Source organism: Amblyomma americanum, chromosome 1 (genome assembly GCF_052857255.1).
Source record: "Amblyomma americanum isolate KBUSLIRL-KWMA chromosome 1, ASM5285725v1, whole genome shotgun sequence".
In the NCBI taxonomy this organism is placed as follows: domain Eukaryota; kingdom Metazoa; phylum Arthropoda; class Arachnida; order Ixodida; family Ixodidae; genus Amblyomma; species Amblyomma americanum.
The window spans coordinates 377,012,733-377,025,050 of NC_135497.1; the positions used below are offsets into that span (position 1 = coordinate 377,012,733).

The window sequence follows — 12,318 nt, forward strand, 5'->3', positions numbered from 1 at the left end:
ACATTTCTGGTCCATGAGGTTTGAAGCGAAGCATCAAAGCCTCAAGAAGTTGGCAGCCTGTGTCAAAAACTTCAGGAACCTTACATACACACTTGCAAAAAGGCACCAGTTGCGACAGAGCTACCAACTCCGCACCTTTCAACTGTACCAAGAACTGAAAACATCGTCAAGTAAGCCTGTTGACTGGAATGCGCTCCCTGCCTGTGCCAAAGAAGTGCTTCCAACCACAGTCGTCCATGACGTCAAAAGTGCAACACTTGATCGACGCAGGTACAAGTGTGGGTGTGTTTTGGTTTCGACAGGAGCGGAGTGGCCAGAGTTTTATAAGATTGAATCACTCTTAGTGGCAAATGGGGTCCTCCACGTCGTCGCAACAACCCTGGAGGTGCAGCACTTTGACCGACACAGGTACTGCTACTGCGTCAAAACCACAAATGAGCAGAAAATCTATGAACCTAGTGAGAAGTTTGAACATTATCTTCTGGACTTGTATGAGAGTGGTATACTTGTACCAAAGTGGGAGACTCTGCTGTAAACAAATGCTGCCTTGTCTCAAAACAGCAGTATTGAACTGAGCTAATAGTATTCTTCAGAGTTTTATGTAGTGCATCTTTGGCATATTCAAATTACCACTTTTTATATCTGAGAATAAACGATTTTGATGCTTATGACTCATGCCATCTCATAATTATACTGTAGCGTCTTAACAGGCCTGTGCTGTCTGGAAATATGTTTATAATGCGATAGCATTTTTCATGTCCCATGGTGAAAAGCCATGCCCGGAATCCGCACCTAATAACTTTGTTCAAAAGGTGAGAGACTGACCGGAAAGAACCTGGGTCGCACAAGCCCTACGGCTAGGTGTGTTGGAAGTAGCCACCCACCATGACATCGATTAACCGCCACACCACAGCACTAGAGTTCGTATCAGCACTCCCGGTGATCTGTGACATAGCCTCCTTTATACTCTCTGTGCCTGGCAACGGCGCGCTCCGCGGCCGTCGTTGCCCCTCCTCCCATCCTCCTCCACCATCGAGAGGTTACGCGGCTAGCTGCCGACAGATGGCGACGGCGACGGAGGGTGCCCTGCCGCTGGCGTATCGTGCGTAGTGTAGCAGAAAGTCGCATTTGGCGTACGTTCTTCCGTCGTGCTGCTTTCATTTCGTGCACCAGCATTGCTTGTTGCATCTAGATTTTGGTGCTACTCTTACTGCATTTGGATGTAGCAGGACTACGCCACTGGAACAACCTGTAAGTTGCTGTTTTTGTTGTTCATGTTACAGACATCTGAGTGACAGCAATTACTTTATTGTTCAGCGATCGGGCCGTGTTTTTCGGTGAACTCAATCAAGTAATAACTCATACTCTGCTTCATTAAGACGCAAAAAGAAAGATTAATATCATTCGGAAGAGCCATATGCGTCAGTATTGCAGTTTCGATAACTTTGCGCGTGAATTTGCATTACTGTGATGCTCAAGCACGTGTGCGCAGCATGATGCACGTGTTTCTATGCAAGTTTTCTTTGCAGCGCATCGCATTATCAGCTATTTATTTAAGTAACTGTGTGTTCAACGTTACATAAGTTACAGTTGTAAGCATACGTTACCATGTCCGCGAAATCGAATATTATAATACGTATTTCAGCTTCATTTGTTTGTCAAGTGTGATTAGCAAGTTAGTTTGTGCACGAAGTGCAGAAACTTGGAACATTTTACTAAGAATAGGAATATTCAATTTACAGATCCCGATGGCATACTGCTGTGTGCCACTGTGCCGATCAGACGGGAAAAAGAAGGAACCTGGCATCTCCTTCCACGAGATTCCTGCCGAAGCTTCGCTACGCGAGCAGTGGATGAAAAAGATAAGAAGAGATGACTGGGTCCCGAACTGTACCTCGAACTACTCGAAGGTGTGTAGTAAACACTTCACAGACTCGGACTTCTTAGAGGGCAAACGGCGCCGTTTGAAAAAGGGCATTGTGCCCTCTGTGTTTGCCGACTACCCGCCGTACATGCAACCCCGTACTTTGAAAGAAAGAAATAGTGAAACCATCAGGAAAAGATCAGCTTTGGAGAGCCAGCACAGCCAAGATGAGCCCACGAAAAAACGAAAGAGGAATAACGAAAATACAATTCCTGAAGTGTCAATATCTGGGTGCTCCTCAATGCCAAGTGAAAACTGTTTTGACGTGGAACAAGAGCAAAGCTGTATTGGTGCAAGCCAACATGAAGCACCGATTCTTCCTGACAAAACATTAGTTAGTCATATAGCTGAGTGCTCCCCAATGTCAAGTGACAACCTTTTTGATGTGGCACAAGAGCATTCAAGGTCCATTAGCGCAAATCAACATGAAGCACCAATTCTTGCTGACAAAACAACACAAGCTGACCTCAGACCTGCCAGCCTTCTGGCCGTGGAAAGAATAAAATGGAAGAGGAAGGAAAGAGATCTGAAGAAGCAAATAGAGAGGCTCCGCACCACAGTAGACCATTACAAAAGAGAGCTCAAAAGACTTAATGAGGACTCTGGATTTGGTGATATTACGTATATTAAGGAACAGGCAAGTCAGAAGGACATTGCTGCAATATTCCTATTAAACCAAATTGTGAACTACAAGCGAAAAATGCCAACGTGGTCGGAAGATGTAGTACGCCATTGCATTGTGCTTAGGCACCTTTCTACCAAGGCGTATGAGCACATCAGGAAGGAAAGACTTCTGAAGCTGCCAAGCAGGAACACGCTTCAAAACTTCATTGGGAATACCTCTGGAGAGACAGGTTTTAGTGGCCTTGTAGAAGCTCGACTAAAATCTGAGCTGGAGAACCTTAACTCTGCACAGTCCAGAGTTTGTTCCCTGATTGTGGACGAAATGAGGATTAAAGCAAAGTTGCAATATAATAAGCAACAAGATTGCTTTGTTGGCCATGTAGACATGGGTGTAGCCAATGACCCTGACAGCAAATCTGTACTGGCAAATTCTTTGCTTTGTTTTATTATTAATGGGCTGTCCACCTCATACAGGATACCTGTGTCATATTTTTTTACAAAAGGCCTCAACGGCAAGCAACTGTCAAAACTGATGCTCTTTGTTCTGAACAAGGTTGAGGAGGCCGGCTTCAAGGTGGTGCGTCTTGTCAGCGACAATCATAAAGTAAACGTCAATGCGATGAAAGAACTCAGCGGTGAATTCCTGACCTACAGGATAGAGCATCCATGTGATCCAGAACGGCTGCTTTTTTAAGCTTCGACTATTGCCACATACTGAAGAACATTAGCTCGCAGTTTCTTGCTCGGGACCTCGGAGAGAAGGGAGAGATATCATCATCTCACTTGAAGAAGTTATATGAAATGCAGAAGGAATGGATAGTAAAGCCAGTGAGAAATTTAACTAGGAAGCATGTGTTTCCCAACAACATTGAGAAAATGAACGTGAGGCGTGCTGTGGAGGTGCTTTCACCAGACGTTACCTCTGCCCTCGAGTTTTTAAAAGAACAAGCAGGACACAGTTGCCATCCATCGTTTGGTTATGCGGGACCAACAGTAGTGTTCATGAAAAATGTCTATCGTTGGTTCCTGCTACATGACACGAGCAACAAGCAGCAACATATTGAGAAAAGATGCCCTGATGTCAGGCACTTCGATGATGCAAACGACGAGAGGCTTGAATGGCTCGAAGTGACATTTCCACTGTATATAGATAAATTAAAAAAAAGTGCCACTTATGCACGCGGCTTTCTGACAGCTGAAACATATGAAGCTCTCCTGCTGACCACATACTCGACTGCTGCCTGCATTCGCTACTTATTAGTTGAGGAGCAGTTCTTCTTTGTTCTCACTAGGAAATTCAGCAGTGACCCTATTGAATCTTTATTTGGAACTTTGAGGCGGTCACTGGGCTGCAATGACCAACTGGATGTGCGCTCAGTACTGTCAGGATTACAAAAAAATCTTGAATATTGGTATCGCAGCGGCCTCGGAATACAGCAATGTGCTACGTCGTGAAGATGAAGAGCACAGCAAAGCGCTTACGGCTGCAATGCCAAAGGCATCTGAGAGCACTGACGAGCTGCCAGCGGCAGCTGTGCAAGTATTAAAACGTTTAAATGTGCAGAGTGTCCCTGCAGCTCTCCCCACTTTGCAGTTGTCTGCAACAGTCTATATAGGGGGGTATATAGCTCGCGTTGTAAGTGAGCATATAGATTGTGAGAAGTGTTGTGCGCTCACTACAAAGCCGCCTACTAATCAGCCACTTCAGCAGCTTACTCGGCTGTAGGACAGAGGGGGACTACTTTACCCCTCAGATCAGCTATTATACATTTTGGAAACACTGCAACTGTTTGTGGAAGCAGCTTTGAAGGAGAAACCACAACTTCAAAAGCCACTGAAGACCCTGACAGAGGCAGCAGTGTCAGCTGTCTGCAGATCACACCTTCTGAAGTGTCCTGTAAATGACAGAGGGCACCGTGAAACTTTGGCTGAACTCATGACCACCAGGTTCATCAGGCCACTACTAACCAACTATGCAAGTGCAGTAACGGACAAACATGACTTGTACAAGCCATTCAGCCAGAAGCCTCTTTCGCGGAAATGCATGAAGCTGTAGAGCAGCTGTTTTTGACCTGAAACCTGCCAATAAATACTGCTATGCCTGCTCCTCAGTTTTGATTTAGATGAGTGCAATTGAATCATTTATTATTTCTAGCTTTCTCAGCTGCTTTTTTTTTACCTGTAAATAAACGCTGGTACCTGTGCTCCTGAATTCTGTTTTATATGAGTATATTATTAATCTTCATTTATTCGAGCTGCATCTGCAGAAAAAGCAGAACACAGTTGATGAATCTTTTAATGGTATGTGCAGTTATTAATCTTCATTTATTCGAGCTGCATCTGCAGAAAAAGCAGAACACTGTTGATGAATCTTGTAATGGTATGTGCAGTTATTAATCTTAATTTATTCGAGCTGCATCTGCAGAAAAAGCAGAACACTGTTGATGAATCTTGTAATGTTATGTGCAGTGCGCACACTGCATGCAATGTTGAAATTTGCACGTCTCGGCAACAAAATGCGTTAAATGGCCGTTACGCGTAGATAAGTCCGCTTTCAAGTAGAATAGAAAGGTGTAACACAGGTTTAGTAGCAAACGTTCCGCTTGTGGCAAATAGCAACGTCGCGGTACACCCCACGCTGTCTGCGCCTTGACCCTCCGTCAGTGGCGCCCCCAGCAGTGAGAACGGCGGCGTCGCGCAACATCCGCGACGGTGCCGCGCTATTGTTATCGCGCTGAGCTGACGGGCACAGAGAGTATAAAGGAGGCTATGTCTGTGAATGTGCTGAGCAAGTCGAGGGAACTGCTCACAACCTGGATTGCACAAGACTCATGGGTGGTTGTGTTGGCGACAGCTACCTGCCAGGTCATTGATTAACATCAACACTGTTGTGCCAGGAGTGTTGTGAGGACTCCCGGCAATCTAGGAACCTACCCAGCAGCTAGTGAAGCAACGGCCCACTGTGACAGGGCGCAGTGAAATTAGTTATTGGTACCGAGAGGGTGCTCAGGGAGAGCAACTTGGGGCTCACAAGTCCCACAGGTGGCTATGTTTGAAATACAGTATGCATATCACGATTCAGTATCTCACTTTGCATCATTCTTTATAGCCGCAACTTGGCAAGACCACTTTGCAGCAACTCTCGGCATCAACAACTCAGTAACAACAACCTAGCCAAAAGAAACGCTATCGCAATACCATCTCAGAAGAATGTGCTTAGGGATCACCAAGTTTTTAGCTACAACGCCATTTTTTGTCTTACATCCTGATGTCAACAGCACACAATGTAGACGGGGCACGAGAAGACGACATACCAAGCGCCATCTTCAACAACATTTATTTGAAAGACACACGGCTTCATATATGCTTACATAAAGGCACCATAATATCAGAAACTTATCAGTGCACACCACGTGGCACAGATAGTTCTGCACACTTGTGAAAATTATTGGTCATATAACAGCTCCAGTTCTTTTTTTGTTCGGCGGTCGAATTTCGATGGAGGCGAAATTCTAGAGGCCCGTGTACTGCACGATGTCAGTGCACATTAAAGAACCCCAGGTGGTCGAAATTTCCGGCGCCCTTCACTACGGCGTCTCATAGCCTGAGTCGTTTTAGGACGTTAAATCCCCATAAACTAACTAAACTGTTTTTTTGTTTGCAAAAAGGACTGTCTGCTAACACGTTGGTCACACAGTCTGGAAATCTCGGCTGCCTTGGTAATTTCACGTATCACTGTGCTTTTCAAGCGCTTTGCATCGTCTAAATTTTGTGGCACAAGTTTCGGATGGGCAATCCCTGATGTGAATTCCTGAATTTCAGCATGCCTGATCGGCATTAGTTTTGTGTTCTTTCAGTCTGGTTCGTGAAATTGAGGCAACTGAGATTGCCAGTCTGTGTAACCAATGTGTTAGCACGCCGTCTCTTTTGCTAACAAAAACAGAACTTTAGCTGCTAACGTGCAATAATTTTCATGGGTGTGCAGAAGTGCCTGTGTCACATGGTGCCTTTATGCAAATGTATGCGAAGTCGTGCTTCTTTCAAATAAACGTTGAAACTCGGCACTCACTGTGTCATTATCTCGTCTTGTGTCCCCGTCTATGTACTGTGCTGTAATTGACATCAGGATGGAAAACCCCAAGCCCAAGCTGCTGTTCTAGCTGCCTTGCAGCAGAGGGTGAGAAGGATAAAATAATTCATTTGAATATCACCTGAAATAAGTAATTGTGCAATAGATACGAATAAGGTACACATATATCCATTAAACTGTTGCACTAAAAAGAGTGCAACTCACTGTTTGCTCAGCACTCATTTAGGCTCCTTGAAAATTGCTGTTCTGAGAGCGCCTCGGACACCACAGTCTAGTATCTCCTATTGTGTGTACTTGAGGCAGTTTGTTTCACTGAAGTGGACAGCTGTGGTCTCAAAATACATATTTTAAGACTGTTCTTATTGTCAAGGTGTTCATTTTACAACGTAATAGTAGTGATCAGAAAACACAATGGTCACTCGTGAAAATCTGGCTACAATTCTGACACGTCACTGAAGAAAATTGCATCACAGCAGAGGAAACCAGGTTTTACACTTGGCAGAATGGAAATCAGAAAGGCACTTATGCAATTCCTCACAGTTGTGCTGTTACTTTAAGCCATTGCACCATTTTCCAGCCAGTAGGGAATGATTTGTCTCACACAAAAAATAAAGAAATGGCTTGCATACTTGTCTGTTGCCAGTGAAAACCATCATGGAAGTTTAGTGCAACTACACTGCGTGAAAGGCATTCTAATGGCATATGCAGATGAGTTTTTCTCCTGTGTAATTCAATATTATAGGATACATTTTTTTTAAATTAGGTAGCTTTTTAACATGTTTGCCATTAATTAAGCAGAATTCCTTTTCATATATCATCCTACGTCTCTTTCCTGGCCTATTACAGCTGGTACTGGGGACATATGCAGCTACAATTTACGTTTTTATCAATAAGAGCATTTTGTCTGTGTTATACACAATTTATTTTCTAGTGTTTGTGTTTCTGTTATGGCAGGTGAATGTGCAAGGCCTACTGATGAAGAATTATCGTGCAATCATGCGTACAAAAGGTAAAGCAACTCAAGCTATGATCAAGGGACGCCGTAGTGAAGGACTCCGGATAATTTCGACTACCTACAATTCGTTACTGTGCACTGACATTGCACATGCAGTACACGGGCTTCTATAGCATTTCGCCGCGGCCGAGCCCGAACCAGTATCTTACCTTAGGCCAGCAGCCGATCGAGCACCGTGTACATAAAAGTGTATAGTATATATAGTGACTGAGTCACCATGGCGATTTAGAAATGGAATTTTTACTATAGCGCTTCTAATTACGATTTGTACTGACACGCTATAGCGGATTAAAGTGTCTCACTCATTCAAATGCGCTTCCCATTTGCCATGTGCTACAATAAAAAAAATGCCTTTATCCGTGTATCCCACACTGACGCAAAAGTTCACAGGCCACTGCACCGTAACCTGAGGCCCGAGGATAAAGTATGTGTGTGTGTGTGTGTGTGTGTGTGTGTGTGTGTGTGTGTGTGTGTGTGTGTGTGTGTGTGTGTGTGTGTGTGTGTGTGCGCGCGCGCGTGTGTGCGTGCGTGTGTGTGTCTGTCTGTCTCTGCGCGCGCGCGCGCGCGTGTGTGTGTGTGTGTGTGTGTCTGTGTGTGTGTGTGTGTACACGCGCATTTCGGCGTAACGGCTATCCGTTGCTTGCATGAACTTGACAACACCAAACAGCGATCACCGAGCTGTCGCTGGACCCATGCCGCTCATGGACGCTTCGCCCTCGGAACAAGCGCGGCACGTGGGGCATGGACCACCGGCCCACCTACATGAAGAATGGCGTTTTCGCCACATTTCTTCATGCGCCTGAAATTCCCATAGCGCGCGACTGCTTCGCTTCGCGGTCCAGTGCATCCATGGATGCATGCATGCTGCATGCATGCATGCGCGCATCGGTCGGGGGAGTAAGCGAGCAGTTTGTCCTCCCGTTAGTCCTTTTCGGGCCAGGACTAAACAAATGGTCCTCCAAATTTGCACACGGCACGCAGCTCGCCGCAGTTGGTCCTTTCGCAGACTAACGGGCCGTTTTGAGGACTAAAGTTGACGTTACTCCCCCCTTGAGCCGGTTTTTTTCTTAGAGTGTATGATTGGCGATGCTGTCGATTCTGGCTCTTGTGTGGTTTCTGGATTCTTCTTTGGAGTCCGTCAGTATAGTGAGGTTTTGTCCTGTTGCGTTGCCGTGCGATATTGCCAAGGCAATGGCCGCTTCTTCAGATGCCTCTATGTTTGAGTTGTTTATTGTTGCGCTAGTTATTTCATTTATTGTATGGTATATCGTTGCGCTCGACGTACCTGAAAGCGCGACTCATGCGTTCACTGCCCCAGGGAGCCAGTTATGCGCCTTTACATTGCTTTCGAAGAAAATTTGATTGGTTTTGAAAATTGGTTTGGCGGAAAGGGAATAGCACAGTAAGTGTCTCGCATATATCGGTGGACATCCGAGCCGCGCCGTAAGGAAGGGATAAACGTGGTTTGGCTGAAGGTCGTTCAAGGTCATTCTCTCGCCTACTCCGTGACTGCTTTACTTAGCGTAGTGAAGATTTCGGTTTAAAAAATTCGGTGCCGTTTAGCTAATCCTGAACCTGGCTAGACAGCAAAAGCTGTGGTGTATCGGGCAAGTAGGTGCGGCTTCGTGTTTTTAACGTTGAGTGCGTTCCGCACACTGGATAGTTACCCCCCGCGGTGGCGCAGTGGTTATGCCACTTGTCTACTGAGCCGGAGTACGCGGGTTCGAACCCGACCGCGGCGGCCGCCGCGTTTCGATGGAGGCGAACCGCAATCGAGGGCACTTGGGTTTGCTTACGTGGAGGAATGCGAAATCAAGTGCTTTGAGGAAAGGAAAGACCGCAGTAGCTATCAGATGTCGACATCTCGATGGACACCTCAACACCGCGAAAGCACCACCTCTGGCTCAGGGAAGGTCAAATTTAGCGACATGCGAAGAGCGGCTTTACCTAGCATAGTGAAGCTTTCGGGTAGAAAGGAAACATAACGAGAGGAGACTCGGCTGAAACTGGCCTCAGGAAGCACATCACGACCACGCAAGCCGCTTGGTATTTTCTCCAAAAGCCAGAAGAGGAAAGCGTGAAATAAATGTTCTTATTCAAGCGTACAAACTTCTTGGTGCTACAGATGATCGATGTGCTCAAAACATTAGACAATCCACGCACACGAGAGAAACATAAGGAGCGCTGTACGTGGATTGTCTAATGCTTTGCGCACATTGATCATCTGTGGTATTATCATGCACTGCTAGGCCCAACAGAAGTGTTATTAAAGTTCTTGTTGCTAACAACGCCATAGTTTTAACTTATATATGAATATGTAAGGTATTCGGAAACGTTTCCGGCGCTTTTTTTTTTCATCGACGAGCCTTTCGAAGCCATAGAATGCCATAGGTATGGCCAGGCCGGATAGCCAGTCGTCTGCACTGTTGCACCAAAACACTTTTCGCGCGTTGAGCAACACGTGAGCCACGTTTTTAAAGCAGTGCTGTTTGAAGAAAAAACACACAAAAAGTTAGCACAGGCTATTGTTGTTTTCAAATCGCAGTCAGCTGTTCACATACGGCGTATGGCGCACGGTGCCGTGTGGGCGGTTTGTTGCGCTAGACGAAGCGTTCATTTTTACTACGCTGACCTTTCAGCAGGGCTGGTTTCAGAAAGCCGCGAAAGAGAGACGAGCGCGGAGCAACAAAGATTGCACGGAAGGATCAGCTCCTGAGGTTCGGCGCCATGGCACCCGCAGCACAATGCGCAGCTGCCGGCAGGAGGAATGTTGGGAAAAAGCTCCTCGAGGAGCAGACAGCCCGAGACAGCCGCCGCATCGGCACTCCCATCAATTGTGGATGCAATCACCTTGGAGCATGGTTTACAGGAGTATGTTGGCTTTGGCCCACCATTTACTGGAATGTGGAAAGAGAGGGTGTAGGCGCAAAGCTGGCAGAGCGCGCTTCTCGCGTAGAAAAAGAATTTCGTTTTTCTGTACCTTTTTCTTCGGTCACAGCATTAAGGGTAATCGCGTTTTCGAAAATTTGAAAAATAATGTCTTTTATTAACAACTGGCTAGCGATCTCTATTTCAACTGAATTCCTAACCATGATAGCTAAAAGTTACATTACCAGGAATTAGTTGTAGCCGCCTACAGCTGACATTATTCACCTGTGTTAAGATGTACTTCCAACACAAGTAATATTGTGCTGCTGAAACCATCGCGATGTCTCTAAAGCCTATATTTTAAAATTTTTATTAGTCTTCAGTGTAACAGGCAATTTTTAGTTTGTCTATAAATCGGCATATGTGTGTGACAAAATGGTTGGTGAAGTAAATAAATAAAATAGATCAGGGGACAAGTACCTAATAGGCAATATGAGTTTAAAAAAAGATGAAACAAGATGGATTGTAAAATAAAAATAGAGAGGCTTTAACAAAAGAAAAGGAACAGAAGAATGCGTTGTACTTCAGAATACCCTATTGTATCTGGCTCATAGTTTTGCATTCAGTAGCGAAGGTTACGTTACCGAGTGCTGGCTGGCCAGATTGGGGGAGTTCGGCTTGGTCAGTGATCTGGTTCATCTTCTTTACGAGTTTTTCAAGGGCTTGGTACGTACCCTGGTGTTGGAATATTTCAAACACTAGGTGTTTGTATTTTGTGGTCTTTGGAGATTTCCATGTCAGGAGTAGTCTTTCCTTTCTTCAATAACTCTATAATTTAGTCACAGATGTTTTGTGCAGGTTTTCCGCATTTGCAAAAGTTGCGGTAAGTTTTGTTGGATCTTAGAGGTAGTACGGAAATATACGGTATACAGTGATTGTCTCGCTTGTGTATTGTTTTGTAGGGTAGTGCGGCGGTATGAGGGCAATATTTCTTATCCACTGATATGTGGTTGTTCCCTCTCCACGTGTAGGTAAATAGTCGAGCAATTTTTGTGCATCTTCTTATGTAATTGTTATTCAATGAACTGTTTCGTTGCTGGTGTATATGTTGAGTGGCGTGCCTTAATTTGTGGTTTCTTAACCGGCCATCGTGCCACCGTTGCACGTCCTGTTCGTCATCGGCCTGTTGGAAAGCAGTGGACTACACAACCACCAGTTTAAAAATTTAACTACACCTCTTGTCAAAACTTTGTTTTCACCGTAAGTGGTGGGCAAGGGATGGCGCCCCCCCCCCCCCCCTTTACGCAAGCTTTTGTCAAACTTTAAATCGCCCGTTTAGGACTTCTATCATACATTTATTACTGAGTAATGTAGACATATATACCATGAGAAAAGAAAACTTGCGTCAAGCTCCTCTAAGTGGGGTGATGACGATAGCGGGCGGCCGTGTTTTAGGGTTAGAGTGGGTTTAACATGGATCCTTCCTCCATGGCGTCGGCGAGAGCAGGAAATTGGGAGCGAGAAAGACTAGTAAAATAATAAAACGAGGATGGGTGTGAGGATATTAGGGGAAGGCGAGCGAGGAAAATGCAAGACTCAGGGTACTTTTCCTCCTTTGGCCGCAGCCACCCCGGACACTAAAGTTAAACGGGTTGAGCGGAGTGTGTATCCATTCTGTTTATTCGTGGCTCATGGTATGACGAGAAAAAAAAAGCGGCGGTCTCGTGGAAGTGCCGGGGATCGAACCCGGGGCCTTTCACATGCAAAGCGAACGCTCTACCACTGAGCTACACCCCC

At 45.5% G+C, this 12,318-nt stretch overlaps 1 non-coding gene and 1 pseudogene across 1 annotated transcript; one reads left to right on the plus strand and one right to left on the minus strand.

The window, feature by feature from the left end:
- The first annotated feature begins 1,931 nt into the window (after window positions 1-1,931).
- LOC144101342 (uncharacterized) lies at window positions 1,932-4,628 on the plus strand (annotated as a pseudogene).
- A 7,618-nt stretch (window positions 4,629-12,246) lies between these two features.
- On the minus strand, window positions 12,247-12,318 carry TRNAA-UGC (transfer RNA alanine (anticodon UGC)). Its single transcript has one exon. It is a non-coding gene; the product is annotated as a tRNA-Ala (tRNA).